The sequence below is a fragment of the Pteropus vampyrus genome, unplaced genomic scaffold (assembly GCF_000151845.1).
Source record: "Pteropus vampyrus isolate Shadow unplaced genomic scaffold, Pvam_2.0 Scaffold66, whole genome shotgun sequence".
Taxonomy (NCBI): Eukaryota; Metazoa; Chordata; class Mammalia; order Chiroptera; family Pteropodidae; genus Pteropus; species Pteropus vampyrus.
In genome coordinates this window covers 2,974,683-2,989,239 of record NW_011888847.1, presented here as the reverse complement: position 1 = coordinate 2,989,239, position 14,557 = coordinate 2,974,683, and the positions used below count along the sequence as shown (strand labels likewise).

The 14,557-nt window shown below is 43.3% G+C and overlaps 1 protein-coding gene and 1 pseudogene across 1 annotated transcript in view; one reads left to right on the top strand and one right to left on the bottom strand.

Moving 5' to 3' along the window:
- Positions 1-14,557, top strand: part of PRKCE (protein kinase C epsilon) — a 483,732-nt gene that overhangs the window by 235,836 nt on the left and 233,339 nt on the right. The window lies entirely within an intron of this gene.
- LOC111740652 lies at positions 3,357-3,475 on the bottom strand (annotated as a pseudogene).

Here is a 14,557-nt window from a genome sequence, read left to right as displayed (position 1 = left end):
GTAGCAAAGTGTAATTTATGTAGCAAAGTGTAATTCATGTTCTGGTTCGTGAAATAACTTATTAGTGACTTAAATTACAAAGGTGCCTATGGTATCAGGCTAGGTGCTCTGAGAGCATTAGGGAATTTACTACAAAATTTTTAGGGAGATAATAGATCTATGTGTGAATTGGAAAAATATGATACCAGCTAGGTTGAGGGTAAATACCATAGTGCTTCAAGTAGGAAACAAGATGGGTGGATGGAGGGTCCAGGGACTGAATATGGGAACAAAAGACAGTGTCACGTTTTCTTTTTTATGTGTGGTTTTGTATATCTTTTGGACACAGTGTCCAGAGGGTTGGTGGCTCTCAGGTCTGTGTTGTACATCTAGATTTGGGAATTGTCAACGTTTGGACAATCCTGATGCCGTGATGGTTGAGAGAGTGTGTATAGAAAGAACCTGACAGAACACTCAGCCAAGAACAGAGCCTGAGGCAGCCCCGGATGCATTGGGACAGGCAGAGGAAGAACCTGCAGAGCAGATGGAGGAGAACTGACCTCAAGGTGGGGGCTGGTTCCCAAACCAAAGAGCCTTTTAAGAACAAAGGGGTCGTTAGCAGTGTCAGGTGGTTAAGAGTGATCAAATGAGAACTGAGCAGCAGCACCCATTGGTTCTTGGGGTCCTTGGGCAGAGCAGTCTCAAGGAAAAGTTAAGGACAGAGGCCAGAGTCCACTGAATTAATTGGAGAGAAAGGCCAGTGAAGGAGTGGAGAAGTGCAGGGAGACCCTACTTTCAGGACTGTAAGGGGAGGAGAGAGCATTGGTAAGAGATTTCAGTATCCCCACAAAAGGTGGGAGGAGTTGTTTTCTGTTTACAAAGGAGACCGTGCACAGAGAAGTAAAATAATTTGCCTTTTTCACATTACCATTATAATCAAATCCCACCTCCACCCCAATAAAGGTTATTAAAAATGTTTTCCAAAAGTATCGCAAATAGAAAATGGCAGAGTAAGTATTCAAATTCCAATATACCTGGCTTCAAAATCTAGGTCCTTGCTACTCAGAATTGTGGTCCAGGGACCAGTAACATGGCTATCACCTGGGACCTCATTAGAAATGCAGATTCTCAGACCCAGGCCAGCTTAGAATCTGTGTCTTAATAGGATCCAGGTGATGCACGTGCACATTAAACTGAGAGGCACTGCTCTGTGCTTTCCCCTATTTTATGTTTTAGTAATCCAGATATCTTGTAAAGAGGACCTGAATGATCAGACTGACAAAAAAGCAGAGCTGTAGGTAAGTGAGGCATGCAACTTCTTTCTCTGAGAGGCAGGAGACATCTGCAGGTCCTCAGGTAACCTTGAAGAGCTCATCTTCACAAAGAAGGTCATCCACTGATCCCCAAGCCAAGGCCACAGTGGCCCCCTTCACCATAGGATGATGGAGCACATTAAGTTCTGGGCAAGTTTTGCTACATTTTTAATTAATAGCCATCTTCTTCACATAATAATGCAGATGCGGAGGAAGAAAACACCCTTTCAATAGCTAGCGTAATTAAGCTGCATAGATTAGTTTGATCTTTGCTGCCCCTCCAAAGCTCTCCAAGGGAAGATAACTCATGTGCATGGAGGTTTGCTCAGATGTTTTCCTTCTAAAGGGTTCAGTAACTGCCTACCTGTGATGTTTTTTAATTACCACAACCACATCTTTGAATACTTTTTTGAATGAGTGCTCGCTTCAAGGTTCTGCTTAGTCCTTTCTCATCGGTACCTAAAACAACCAAACCACATGCAAAATGCCAAGAAAATCTAAACCCATGGTTTCTTTTTTTTCTGTGGGCATACTCTCTTTCTCACTTTTACTTTCCTGGGTCCTTGAAGGTTTTGTAGTTCTGTATTTTACAAAGTGACCCATTAGTTGGTTGTGAAATGAATTTAGTATCAACCAACTTTAAAAAAAATACACACACACACACACACACACACACACACAGTGAAATAGAAAATATCGAAGTGCATCGTATGGAGTAGGGGCAGCAGTAGTTTTGTTAAACTTCTTTTTTAGTTCTGTAAATACGTGTGCATCCTGAGTTTCCGTGCAAAAATGTTTTCCACACTATGGGTTGTGGTCAAAAAGTATGAGAGCCACTGATCCATTTCATTGGTACCTATTTATAGAATCATTGAAATCAGTGTGCGTGTGTGTGTGTGTGTGTGTTTTAAATAGGTACCTTTTTCCAGGCCAATTTCTACTCATGGGTTCAGTCAGCTGTATATGAAAGCATTCCCAGAGATTCCAACCATTTAGCCAAGTTTAAGACCTGCTGGTCTGGTTCAAACTCCTACTCTAAAGAGAATTCCCTTTTATATTATTTCTGGTAGATGAGAATCAAGCCTCTAGGTGCCAGCACTCTCCCTGTATTCACAGGTATATACGTGAAGAACCCATGCCTTCTGGGATGTGTCTTCTTGTTAGAAACTTCTCCCAGGGACTGATCCAAATCCGGCTTGCTCATAGCTTTCACTCTTGCTGGCTTTGGTCAGTCCCCTGGAGCACTACAGAGTAAATCAATCTGGCACGTCCTCCACATCGATAGCCCTTCAGAGACTAAAGGGCAGATTTTGTTTTCTCTTAAAGCTTTCTTTTTCTCAAGTTAAGCAATTCCAGGGGCTGTAACCATCCTTCATTGTTCATAGTAGAACAGCCTTCTTCATCCTACCTTAGCATCTCTGAATGACTCTTCTGTTTAAAAGAGAACACAATTCACTAAATACAGTGGAAACAATGCTGAGAGCAAGGGCATTTCTTCTGCCAGTGCTAGTGGGCAAGCCACCTCATCTCTCTGGCCTTGGTTTCTTCATTTGTAAAGCGAGGCTGTTTGGCTGAGTGACCTACTTTGCAAAGTTCTGGTTTTAGTATTAACTGGGAGGAGAAGGGTATGTGGCTCTCAACAGCAGATATTATTCTCTTTCATGTTAAAGTCAGTGAGCCATAATCACATTAGGAATTTTTAAAGAGTCCATAGGGCCTTTCATGGATGGCAAATTAATCAAGTGTTGCTTTTACTGGCTTGGCATACACAGGAAGGAATGAATACCATGCATAGCTATCCGGGAGCACCCAGCTCTTGGGATTACAATGCAGACCCAATAGAAAACCCTTTCTTGGTCTTTCCTACTTAAATTTCTATTTTCCCTTATTGTCAGCCACTGGGGGAAAAAAATGTGTCCTTTTGCTAGGATTTACGTAGTACATTTTAGACTAAAGAGATTTTTGTTCTTTTCCTACACCTGAAGTTTTATGCAAAATAATTTAAAATAATGGAGGAGTAGGGTATGCTGTTCTTTCAGCCCAATGAGTCTTTTTTTTTTTTAACGCCTACAGCACCCGATATTCCTAGGTGGTCTCCCATCCAAGTACTAACCAGGGTCGACCCTGCTTAACTTCCGAGATCAGATGAGATCGAGCACGTTCAGGGTGGCATGGCTGTAGACCCAATGAGTATTTTTTGTTTTGTTTTGTTTAGGAATAAATAGATTTTTTTAAAAGTGTTCAGCCAAAACATCTGTTGTTAGCCTCCAAGCACATCTTTAGGCTCCATGGCATGAATTTGCAGGAAGAAAGGTTTTAAATATTAATAAGATTGGGAATTGACTGTTTTGTATGAGTGTTCTGAAATTCACTAAAGCTCCAGTGAACCCTAAAGAACTCAGCCCTCATCATTAGAGAGTTAGCTTCCCTGGGGGCCTCTCCAGGAGCAATTACTTTCTACCTGAAGAGTGAACAAAGGACAAATGAAACGTGTGGGAGCCTCCTAGGGATGGATGTAGACTTTCAAGTCTCCCTCAAATTTCACCAAATGCACACAATCTTTTCTGCATTTGCCAGTTAGCTCAGCAGAGGGTGGTGCTGGTGGGGCCATGTCCTTGTTTTGGTGTTACTCAGTTCTGTGTGCCCTTGGCCTCAGGGGGAAATAGCAAGAGATATGAGAGAACTTAGAAGGGTTTGTCCCCCACGGTGACTTCTGTAGCATCTACACCGTCTCAGAACAGAATTGTCATCAACCAGAAAAATTAGGACGATTTTCCCCATTCGTCTGAGGGAGCCTACTACTTATTGTGAAAAGGTGGTGGCACTCGGGGAGTTTAGGATGGTTCTGGTGCTCACATGCAAGATGCCCATGTCGAGAAGGAGCTCTGGCCCCCCAGAGAAGGACCGATCTGGTACCTGGTGAGTTTTGTGTGGTCTTCTCTGTCACTACTTATTTTTCCTTTAAAGTTATTTAGGATATAGTGTTCTTTTGACAGGCGAGAGCAATAGTTTTCTTCTCTTTGCACTGAGGAAGTTTTATACTTGACAAAGATAAGTCTTCAGTGATGATTTTTTTTATGTGGAGATTCTTACATCCTCTCCCATTGAATATTTCTTTAGCCAAATAGAGAACCTCAGGTGCCCTGATGTCTCTAGGCTATCGTTTTAAAAGAGCATGCTATTCAAAGCCAGTAAAGCCCCATTGTAGTGTTCGCTTACTACTGCCAATTAACCCTCATGTGCCAGCCGTAGAAGGGCAGGAAGGCAGTGCTTTTCTTTCCCTACTATGAGTGGGGAGTTTGAAAGATGGGTTTCAGCTTTGCCTCTTCATGTCTAGTCCCTAATAGTGTTTTACTCTAACTTTTTGCAAAATCGTAACTCATTTATGTTTAGTTAAGCTCTTGATCATTGTACCAAACAGTATTATCAACAGTGCACATTTGAGATTAAGCCTCTACTATTCAGCTAATGTTTTGCAAGAACAGTGGAGGAAGATAGGACCAGAGTCAAGGTAAAGGTAGCTGTTGTCATTAAGGCCGATGAGTGCCAACGTGCATCCTTAGATGACGATCATAAAAGTCCATGTAGCATTAAAGACCAGAAATTGTCTAAAAAAGTTTAGACAATTAATGCAATGGGAGGAGAGAAAAATCACCATTTAAATCGTTTTTAAGTTTCTGTAGTTCCTTTAAAACCAGATGATTTAAATTCAGCCCAAATCCCTAAAGCTTTCATGGTTGTGTATAGTAAACCAATCTGTCCACCAGCTGGAAACAAAAGGCACATATAGGAATTATTTTTCATGGGCCAGATTTATTACTGACTTGAGTCCTCTGTGGTGGGGCTGGTGAAAGCTGGGTCTGAGGCTTACAGGAGCCTGCTAGGGGGCGGAGGTTGGCAAGGGGGCAGTGGGGAGGGAGGGGCAAAGCGCATGTCTCAGACAGAGCCTGTCCCACGAGCTTGTGTTTTGCAGAAGCCCAGGAGACAGACTATGTTATACAGAACACTGCAGAGGTTGGAGGCCTCACAGCTCCGTTCAGAGGTTTTGTTCCTCTTTCACGTTAAACACCCCTGGTCTTCAAGGAGCTCCCTTTCTAAGTAGACATATGAGAGGGGCAGAACTGAAAAAGTGAGCAAGGCAAAATCTGTGGTGGAAATAAACACACAGAGACACGCACACAAGAGGGAATAACCCAAAAAATACTAAGTGTGTTGTGTTTGGATGGTGGAATTTTGAATGAATTTTCTTCCACACCTGTTTAATTTCCCAGATTTTCTTTAATTATCTTATGTAGTGTTTATGATGAAAATAATAGAAAAAGGTAGCTATTCAAGAGATGTCAGAGGCAGATGAAAATGAATGCTGGGGGCAGAGGGCTGATATAGACAGTGCTTAAGAAGGGGTCACAGCGGGCCAAAGCGTGGAGAAGGCTTCTGTGGATTAGAAGCCTTCTGGCTGGAATCAAAGTATTGGGGATGGCTGAAGGGTGAGGAGGGAGGGAAGCCTTCGTAAGCTACTTCAGGGTCCTAGATGCACTCACGCAGGAAGCTGGCAGGATACGGCAGTGGTCAGGGTGTCACAGCTGGGACTGACAGCCACCCAGAAAGAGTTTCAGAACAGTTAGGCCAGGAGCCAGTTCATTTTGGCTTGATAGGAAGGTTTATGTAAATCAAGGTTGTTATACGGAAACAGCTGGTTTCACTTTAGTTTATTTAAAAACGAGAACATCAGGGATGGGGAGACAAGGCAGGGGGAGGGGTGGAAAATAGAGGCTGACTTGGGCTCATGGGATGATATAGCACAGATAGCCCGTCAAGGGAATGAAAGCAGAGAGGCAGTTGTTAGCGTCAGTTTAGCTTAAAAGACCAGGTGTGGGCAGGCTGAGCTGGATCCTCCAGCACTGGCTTGGCCCCAGAGGTCTTCTTCCTTTCCAAAGCATGTGATCCCCAAATTGTTTGGTGAGGGAGACCACAGGAAAGCCATTGAATGTCAGGTGTTGGCCTTCTACCCTCCAGTCTCACTTGATTTGCTGCCTTTCCACTGAAGTATGTGTTTATGCCTCATTTGGGCCTGAATTTGGGGACCCTCCTCCTCCAGGAAAGAGCCTGTGCCTCTTCTCCTTACTTCTGTTTTTCCTGGTGAGCCGGCACCCATGGGGGCTCAGTGCTATTTGGCTTATGCTCTGGAGAACATGGAGAAAACCTAGGGTGGGCAAGGCTACCAGGAGGCAAAGGCCATGGAAAAGCTGAGGAAGGCAGCACAAGAGAACACAGATCATTGTTGGGAATCATCTTTCTTTTTTTTAAACCTAGGCCATCTGTGGCTATAGAGTAGGAGCTGGAGAAAGGCAAAGTAAACAACCTAGGGACATTGACCGTGGCACGCATGAGGTCCGTTCTGACAAATGAAGGCCAAAGGAACTAAATGTAAGGACCTCTCTCAAAGAGGTAAACAAACACGTGTGTGGCATCCTCACTGTTCAGGTAAGCGCTAGCACCTGTGTCCATTAAGTGTGGAGAGGAGGTGGATGAGCTAAACAAAGACACTGGCTGCAGTGGAAGGGACCGGGGATGCAAGAACTGGCTTCTCTCATCCTGGCCCTACTAGTTGTCTAGTGACCTTGGGCTGGCCATCAGATCTTCTCAGGCTTTGTTTCTACATGAGTGCATGATGTGTCCAACTAGCACAAATACTCTCCCGTCATCCTAATCCTCTGTAGCCCCAGGGCCAGTAGGGCAAGAACTAGTCGCCCCACTGACAGGTGAGAAACACAGCTATACTCTTCGATGTTCAGGCAGAGTCTAAACAACCTCACAGTCAAGTTTCTCTCTGATAAGAGAAAAACTTTGTTTCTAAGTTTTTGTGGAAGAAAGTAAAGTGACATTAGCTTGAGGATAAAAATTTAGAAGGTGAATGAGTATACACTAAGGCCTCAAAGCTTTAGGCTTTCTAACTGTCTATTCAATAATTAACCAATTATGGGACTGTGTTATGTTGCACCTGCTTTGGAAAATAGTCTGGCAGTTCCTCAGTTGATTAAATGTAGAATTACCACGTTATTTAGCAATTCCACCCCTAGGTATATTCCCAAGAGAAATGAAAATGTGGCCACACAGAAACTTGTACTTGAATGTTTGTAGCAGAATTATTCATACCAGTCAAAAAGCAGAGACAACCCAGATGTCCACCAACTATTGAATAGATAAAGAAAATGTGGACTATCCATGCAAAGAAATATTACTGAGCCATAAAAAGGAATGAAGTCCTGATACACGCACAACATGGATGAACCTTGGAAATACAGTAGTAAGAAAATAAAGCCAGACACAAAAGACCATGCGTTGCATGACCTCATTCATATGAAATGTCTAGAGTAGAGAAATCTGTAGTGATAGAAAATAACTTAGTGGTTGGCTAGGGTGAGTGGTGGGGAATTGGAGGATTAAGGGAGTGATAGCTAAAGGATAAGAGGTTTCTTACTGAGATGGTAAAAGTCTTCTAAAATTGACTATGGTGATGTTTGCACATGTCTGTGAATATACTAAAATCCATTGAACTGTACACTTTAAATGAATGTATTAATGGCATATGTATTACATCTCAATAAATTTTTTTTTTAAATTAACCAAATAATTTTTCCCCTTACTTCTCCCTTGCCCCCTCTCGCCATGCACATGCCTATAATTCAGGCATTCCCAACAAATAGGCCCTCAGGTCATTGCTGCTGACATGAGCCCGTGAAATAACAGGCTGCGAGCTCTGTAAGACACAAGTGGGAAACAAGGCTGTCTGAAAGTAGTTCCTGCCCTGAAAAGTTTACCTAAAACCATTGCCACAGAATAGAAATTAATTGATTGGGCAGAGGTCTTCAATGAACCGAGAGAAATTGAAGAATATGGGCCAACAAAACCTGTGGGAGAGAGTGTGTATTTCCCATGGCAAAGCCCCTAGTAAAACTGAAGTTTCTGTTAAAAGGAGATTTGCTGCCCAGGGGAAATGTATGTGGAGTTGAAGCTGCTCAAATTCCTACCAACTCTGAGAGAAATTGTGGTCAAGGATTATAGGAAATAAAAATGAATAAGGTACAGTTGCATAAAAGGAGTTAACAAGGCCCTCTTAAAGGAAAGATGGGGAAAATGATGTTGACCTAAATTGAGCACTTATTCTGTGCCAGGCACTGTTTTATAAGTGTCAGATGTAATAGCTTGTTTGTTCCTCACAACAAGTCAATGAGTTATTTGCTATTATTTTCTAGATTGAGGAACTCAGCCACAGGGCAGCTAGGTCACTGCCCCAGGTGATACAGCTAGTAAACAGTGGAGCCAGGGGAAGCTGACAGGGAGGTTTTGGTAGCCAGAGCCCGTGGGCCTGTCTTCTCTGGTGTGAGCAGCTTCATCCAGTTACCCCTGATAACAATCAGACATTATCACTTTCCACATGTGCAGCTCTACACAAAGGTGGAGTTATAGAACGGCCCTGGGCCACAGCCTTCTGTGAGACCTGTGAGGGGAGACCCAGTGTCGTCTTCATTTAGATATCTCCTCCTGGTGTGATGCCTCCTGGCACCCAGAAAGGACTCAATACGTTTTTATTGCCTTGGACTGGATTAATTTGGATGTGTAATAAATGGAGGCAGTTAACTGATTTCTGAATTGTTTTTGATATTTGGCATTTTGATAGTTGGTGGAGATAGAATTATAGATAATATTTATTCACATGTGCCCATACAGAAGAAAAATGAACTAAGGTTCAGATGAGGTTACAGGTGAGTAGGTACTCTGAAATCTCAAAAACAAACCTTTTCCACATAGGGGTTTTCTTCCTCCTTGGGACTTTCTTTTCTTAAGTGTACCTTCTACTGCAATGTGGTTGCTAATGAGCCGATATTCTTCTGGGAGGTTAGGTTGAAAGATCTGGGGTGGAGGTGGCATAAGTGTCTCTGTGTTGACATCAGTTTGAGGCTGTCACTGACCTGGGCAACTGCTGTAGCCTTGGATAATTAAAATCCACAGAACTGGTTTGAACTCAGACCAATTAAGACTGACGAGAAAAGAGCTGTCCTGCAGGAGGACCCTCTGGATTAGTGTGAATTGCTTTCCTGTGCTTGCCATTGTCCAGCTTTCAGGCAAGAGGTGAATAAACTGGGAAAAGAGAAAAAAGAAAGGATCCAGTCCCTCAACGACTTTGCCTGCAGCTTCGCCACGCACCCATTTACTATTTGGCATTGCTTCATGTACTGGTCTCTCTGCATCCAGTCTGGCACTTTCCTAGGGCTGATACCTTGCTCTGTTATACTATTGATATTACAGCTCCACAGAAAGGCAAAACTTTCTCCAGACACCTGTTTTCTCATTTGTTCTTCACAACAACCCAGGGGGTGAACAGGGCAAGCACTGTTATCTCTCTTTTATAAACGGAGCCTGGGAGGACCTTTTTGCATGGTTCCAGAGCTGGTTAACAGTAGAGTCTGCTCTCCAGCCAGGTGTCCTAGGTCCAAAATTACCACATGCTCCTTGATCCTATATTCTTGTTTCTGTTCCTCACAGCATCTGCAGAAGCTTGAGTTTCATAAAAATCTGTCAAATAATGGTTTCACAAATTTCTGTTAGCTTTCTAATTGTGTTTATTGTGATTCAGTGGAAAATAGCTGGACTAGAGGCCCCAAAATTATTTGTACTAGCTGAGCGGCTAGGAGACCTTTCTAAAGCCAAAGCCCTTTGGATCTCGAGGGGCGTAGAGTCTGGAGAGGAAGACGGAGGGATAAGCAGATAAGTGCAAGGCAGTGCTCCAGGCTCCCTGGAGGGAGTTGACTCCTCCCTGGAATTGTAACCTGTGCCTCCCTTTGAATTTTTCCTTTAACTTCTGGACAACCTGCCACCCACTCCCTTCTCACTGGCTGCCTTCGTTAAACTCTTTCTCTTGGGCTGCTCGCACCCCACGTGGCTGGTCTCTGCCTGGCGGCTGGCTGCCCAGGGTGCCTCCAGCGCAGACCCATGCTTACCTCCAGGCAAGAATTGCTCTTCAGTAGAGGCACAGGAGCTAAGCTGATCCTCGGACTTGTGTTGCTAAGCAGCTGGCTTTGGGTTGCCTGGAGATTATCGAGGAGTTGAGACCACACGGTGAAAACGTGCGTATCTCATCTGGCGCTGGGATGTGCTTGAATGCCTAAGAACCAACAAACCCTTCCTCTTGCTGCTCTGACTTTACGGTAAATCCCTGTAACTTGAGGGTACAGCCTTCACATATTAGTCATTGGCAATAATAAGTGCACAAAGATTATGTTCTGATACCCCCAGGTTTACAGGGATTGGCAATTCTTTCTTCAGGATATAAGAGGGAAGAAAATAACATACACCTTCTGTAAAGCAGATAACGTAAAGAAACAAATTGAGCCTTTGTGCTTATAGTGGAGGGAAGGAAAATAGTGCTTTTGAATTTTCCTTGGAGTGACTTTTTATTTGTATGGGGGAAAATAATTAGAGGACCAGACTTTACAAAGTAGAGAGCATTTCAGAAAGTTCCTGTGAGAACTCTGGCACTAAAAGTCTTTTAGGAAATGTAGAAATTACAGGTCTCTGGACTCCTGGGTTGATTCTGTGACACATTTACCTCTTCTTCAGGTTTTGATAGCTTTTAGATCTGGAGATAGGCATGCTGGATAATTTGGAAGAATCTAACCAGTCATTCTGCCGACAAGTGTGTTTGTTCCCAGAACAGTATCCAAGTGGGCCAGCCATGAGCCCAGCTCCTTGAGACTCACAGAGTAGGGTCTGGGGTAGAGATTCCAAGTGGGGTGGGTAGGATCTGTGACTCTGGTCTGTAAATTGTCATTTGGACACCAACGTTTGAGGTGGAGCAGAGCCCGGGGACATGCCAGTTTTCATCAATCAGTTAAGTGTATTTTTCACCTTTTCTTTGTTCTCAGCCCAGTTTCAGATGCTGTGATAGATACAGAAGTGTAAGACACATGATTTCTGCCCCAAGATTAGGTGAGCAGACACATGTGGAACGATGTATGGTGGTGTATAATTAAGCACTGACTTTTGTAGCACAGCCTATCTCCAGATCTACAAGCCTCTCCTTGTGGGTAGGTAAGGGGCAGTGATGTTGATTCTTCATCCCTGGCCTGGCCGTTTAGTAGCTAAATAATTCGTTTCTTGATCATTGTGACAAAGGGAAACAAATATACTTTTGTTTGGGGAGATTTGGTAAAACAAATACACCTACTGCTACTAGAAGAAAGAAATTCTGATGCCAAATTCGAGGCTTTCTATCCCAGACCAGTTGTTTTTTAATAGGAAGATGACGGACTGAAAGCAGAGGAGACACTAAGAAACAGTGATTGTTGGGGTCAGCTGAATGGAAGCGTTCTTCACCGTTGTGGATGTTCTGCGGAGGCAGGAAAACAGAGAGGCTGGGGTGCAGACTCCAGCCCAGACTGAATCCAGGCTCTGCCACTTCCTGGAGGTGGGACCTTGGCTGGTTATTTAACTCACCAGGGAAAATGGTACCCACCTCCCTGCCTCATCAGATTGTTGTAATGCTTAAAATGGTGAATGCGTATAAAGTGTTTGGAAGAATACTTCACAAATAATGCGTGCTCGGTAAATGTTACTTAGAGATGCTGTTGTTATATTTATTACTAGGCTCCAACAATGTTGAGGAAACTAGTGTTTAGATCTGTACCAAAGAGTTCCACAGAAAGCGATTGATGGGAGAAGCGAGGCTGAATGCAGAACTTGGAACTTGGACTGAGGGCAGATATAGTGAGGACACAGGCCAGTTACCAAAGCCAGGCCTGGGCTGTACAGAAACTAGCAGAGCTCTGGATGCCTCAGGGCTCATTAGCCAGCTGGGATATAGACAGCTGAGTATAGAGGACAAGGGTCCAGCCTGAGGGCCCCTGGCAGCTAGGGCTGAGCAGTCAGAGTTCTCTAGTAGGCTCAGTGAAGGAAAACTGAGGAACCCTGAAGAATAGGGCAGATGATGCTGGGCAGAGTGTTTTAAAAGTATCCAACCCTGCTGCAAGGGTAAACTTGGTAAAGTCTTAAAGTAGAGAAATACCTAGAGCCTCATATTGGGCAACCAGAGCTTGAGGACTGTTCTTTAAGGTGTCCACTTCCTCATTGTTGAGCCATATGATTTATACTGAAGGGTGAAGGTTTTCTGCTTTCTTATAGGCCCTGGAAACTAGCAGATTGGCCTGATACTCATTTCATCTGACCTCTCTAAGCATCCCGCATTTTTATTATCACTTATTACCAAGAATTTGCTGTGTACCTAAGATACATCCAGCTCAGCAGTGAACCCAGGGGAGTATGCTGGGAAGCACACAGGCTGGTCAGGTATCACTTTGACTGAGGTTACTCTTCTCAAGAGCTAAATCTATGACGTTGATGAGAGAATGCTTCTGTCAGTCAGTGTGGGCCGGGAAAACCTCAGCAGACTTCCAGCAACAGGTGGGACTGGGGCAAGGACTTCAGGGTTTTCCAGAAGCAGACATAATGATGGGGTAGACATTTCTGGCCCTGATACAGGGGTACCTCGAGGGTGGGGTTCAGTGGGGGAATAGAGACTTATTTAAGTGGGTGGAATCAGATTGGGAGAGTTTAGCAGGGTGGAATATTAGAAGCCTTAGTGCCGTCCACCTTCTGTGGGGAATTTCTAGAAGAGCATTTTGCCAAATTCTCCTACATGCCAGGAAACTGGGGACTTGAATCTCACAGACTTGTGTAGCATAAATAACTCAGAAATGTTGAGAAATGACAAGTTTGGCAGGCATGAATTTTCTGTCTGCTACTCAGCAGCTGATTGAGTTTGCTGGGGCTTGCAATGATATGCATGGAAACTTGGCTGGCTGATTTTGAATTCTCCTTTCTCCAGGGCCTTGGCCAAGGGTGTGTGGGACAGAGGGGTTATCCACTCCTTGTTTCAGGCCAACTGTCATACATAACCACTTTCTTCAAAGAAAAGCCTGACACAAATGAGTTTCTATTACACAGCAAGTCAGGAAGGAGCTAGGAGTTATGTGAATACCCACATCCTAAGGATGCTTTGTGTGCTATGATGTTGTGGTGGTGGGAGGTGGAGGTAGTGGTAGTGGTGATGGTGATGATGATGGTGGTGGTGGTGGTGGTGGTGGTGGTGGTTGCTGCGATGATGTTGGTGACAGCAACGGTGGTAGCAGTGGCAATGATGGTGATGATAGTTTTAGTGGCAATTATGATAATGATTATGGTTGGGTGGCAATGATGGTGATGATTATTGAAGTAGTCATGGTGGTGATGATAGCGGTGGTGATAGTGATGAAGAGGAGGAAATCTTGTGCTTACATAGTACTGGCAGATTACAAGCTCGTCTATACAGTTAATCTCATTTGAGGCTTAAGCAAAACTGTGAGATAGATCAGGTGTTATTATCTCCAGTTGAAAGACTGAGATACTTTGAAAAAGGATTTGTAAGCCAACGTATTTTTTGTTTGTGTGTTTTAATTACACCACTATATCTCTTGTCAGTGAGTATCAAATGAGTGGCATGGACATTCATGGCTAGAAGCTTTCAGGCAGAGAGGGGATCCTGTGGGTGCCAGAAAAGATTTCTGAAAATAGAATTTTTTTGAGTTCCTTATATATTCCAAATACAAGTCATTTATTAAATGTATGATTTATAAATATTTTCTCCCGATCTGTGGCTCACCTTGTCTTTTCTATCAAAGCACACAACTTTTTAATTTAGATGAAATCAATCAGTTTTTTTTTTTTCTTTTATGGATTATGTTTCGGTGTCCTAAGAACCCTTTGCCTACTCCAAGATATTGAGGATTTTCTCCTATTATTTCTTCTACAAGTTCTATAATTTAGTTCCGAGATTTAGGTTTATAATTCATTTTGAGTTAATTTGTATATATAATGTGAGGTGAGGGTCCAAGTCCATCACTGTGTATGTGGATATTCAATTGCTGTAGCAATAGTTGTTGAAAATACTACCCTATCCCCTTTGAAGGGTCTGGGCCCCTTCGTTGAGCACTAAGTAAACAAAAATATATATTTCTGGTCTCTGAAGTCTGTTCCACTGGTCTAACATGCCTATCCCTGCATGAGTACCACAATGTCTTAATTTCTGTGGCTTGTACTAAGTTTTGAAATTTGATTGTATGAGGCTTCCAAATTTGTTCTTTTTTTCAAAATTGTTTGAGCTCTTCTAGGTTCTTTGTTTTTCACATACATTTTAGAATCAGCTTATCAATTTCTACAAAAATGCCTCT